A 2,748-nucleotide genomic window follows, 5' to 3' on the forward strand; every position below is an offset into this window, starting at 1 on the left:
ATTCCAATGTTTGGATGAAGGGCGGTCATGAAATGGCCGATGAAGCTATAAAGAAGAGTGAGAAAGAATCGCACGATGCCCGAGTGGAGGCGAAGGAAGCTGAAGAAGCTGCTGAACGCGCATTGATTATAGGTATCCTTTTAAAAACTTTTTGTCTCGTTTTTTTGCTTATAGCTTTGAAAATTCATGATTATGCTTTTTATTACAGCCGGTCTTTCGCCACCACTGGAGCCATAGAATCCTGAGGCGAATCCAGTTATGAAATAGGCTTTAGATGTGATGAAAATTGCTAACCAAGTTGTTGACGAAATCGTCGACAAACTTTTGCATGAAGCCACCGAAAGAATACTGAAGGAAGACTAGATTCATGTTTTACTAGAAAATGTAATATTTGTGTATGAGTCAAACATCAAGTATTTATATGTATATTAATGTAATATTTTTCTTTGTGATGCATGAAATTTGTGTACATACCATTTTTTAGCCTTCGGCGAAAAAACACCTTCCCTTCTTTTCATGCTTTGCAAAGAAAAATCGCCCCCTCTATTGACTGAATACCTCATTCTTTGCCGCGGTTGTTATATAATAACATTGCTGACGAAGATTTCCTTGCTGTGTAAAATTATATCTGCCGAAGGTATACTTTGTGCTTCAGCACATTGTTTCATAATCCATGAAATATTTTGGGAGGAGCAACTTCCCTTCTCCACAATTTTGTTGCTAATGCGATATGATGTATGATGTAATGCTATGCGAAATGATGTGATGGTATGATGCAATATGATGTTTATGTCGAAGATAAGCACTCACAAGAAAACGCAACCAGACTTTGCATTCCCTTAGAAACGACTTTGGAGTCTCTTCACCTTTTACTTAGGTGGTATTTTAGTTTTGTATTCCCTTAGGAACGACTTTGGAGCTAAGCTCTGCATCCCCTTAGGAACGACTTTAGAGCTTCTTCACCTATGATTTAGGTGGTATTTAAGCTCTGCATCCCCTTAGGAACAACTTTGGAGCTTCTTCACCTTTAATTTTGGTGGCATTTTGGCTCTGCATCCCCTCAGGAACGACTTTTGAGCTTTGGAACTTACACTACGCTCCCTTAGGAACGGCTTTGTAGCATCAGAACTTACTTTGTGCTCCCTTTGGAACGGCTTTGTAGCTTCGGAACTTAATTCTATCACACTCGATGGTGTAACGACAATATCATTATATCAAGTTCAAAATTTATCCCTCATGTATTGTTTTTCTTTCAAGAAAATATAAAAGGCAGAAAGTGTTAAGATACATCAAATCATCATATTCCTTGGCCAAGTCACTGTAGTCCTTTTAGTAAATATGCTTCAACTCAGGCACAGTGTTGTTGACTGTGCGAGCTTCGGACTCCTCCCGAAGGTCGCGTTGCTGCTGAGTATGATTGCGCCCTTCTGGATGTTGATTGTGGATCAGTGGTGGTGGTGGTGGAAATTGGGGCCAGGAAGCTCGGGAATGGCTTGCCGAAGCAACATAAGTCGTAGGTTGTTGATTGCCTACGTATTCTGGGATGTATGGAGAGTAACACGAAGCAGTGTGGAGGACTTGCTTCGGCTAACTCTGTCGCGCCTCAGCTTTGGCAATCTCCTTCTGCTTCTGAATTGTGACCTGGCATGTCCTTGTTGTGTGGCCCTTGTCCTCGCCACAAAAAAGACAGTACAACTTTTCTGGGTTGGTTGCCAAACCTTCCTCCACTGAAACTTCCTCCTCTGCCCCTCGTAGCCGGTGGTCTGAAACAAGTCTGTTGCATGCTTGAAGACTTGAGAACTGTGATGGCTATGCTGAACATTGCTGGCCCTTTCATCATTGGCGTTGGAGCTATGAATTGATCGAACATGCCTAGGATGAAGTCTCCCTCCGAAGCCCCTGGTCATCTCGAAAAACCTGTAGGCTTCCTCCCTTCTTCGGCGAAAATCATTATCAGCCCAGATGTACTTATCCATCTTCTAAAGAAGCTTCTCGAGGGTTTGTGGAGGCTTCCTAGCAAACTATTGAGTTGTAGGTCCTGGCCTAAGTCCCTTGATCATGGCCTCAATGACAATTTCATTGGGCACTGTGGGTGCTTGTGCTCTTAGACGCAAAAACCTTCGGACATACGCCTGAAGGTATTCCTCCTGATCTTGTGTGCATTGAAACAAGGCCTGAGCAGTAACTGGCTTCGTCTGAAAACCTTGGAAACTAGTGACCAGCATATCCTTGAGCTCGTGCCATGATGTCATTATTCCTGGACGAAGAGAGGAGTACCAAGTATGGACCACACTTCGGACTGCCATGACGAAGGACTTTGTCATGACAGCGGCATTACCCCCATACGAGGATATTGTTGCCTCGTAGCTCATCAAGAATTGCTTTGGATCCGAGTGCCCATCATACATGGGCAACTGGGGTGGCTTGTAGGATTGTGGCCATGTGATAGCCTACAATTCTTCTGCCAGAGGAGAAGCATCATCAAAAGTAAAGTTACCATGATGAAAGTCATCGTACCATTCATCTTCGTTAAATGAGCTCTCCTGACAAAGCTCCTTGTGCTGAGGCCTTTGGTCCTGGTCATCTTGAGTAAGATGACGCATTTCTTCAGCGGCTTTGTCAATCTTCTTCTGAAGATCGGCCAGCCGAGCCATCTTCTCCTTTTTCCTTTGCACTTGTTTGTGGATGGCCTCTAGGTCCCTGATTTCTTTATCAATTTGCTCCTCCTAAAGAGTTGGGCTGGTGGCC

This window comes from Zea mays, chromosome 4, assembly GCF_902167145.1.
Source record: "Zea mays cultivar B73 chromosome 4, Zm-B73-REFERENCE-NAM-5.0, whole genome shotgun sequence".
In the NCBI taxonomy this organism is placed as follows: domain Eukaryota; kingdom Viridiplantae; phylum Streptophyta; class Magnoliopsida; order Poales; family Poaceae; genus Zea; species Zea mays.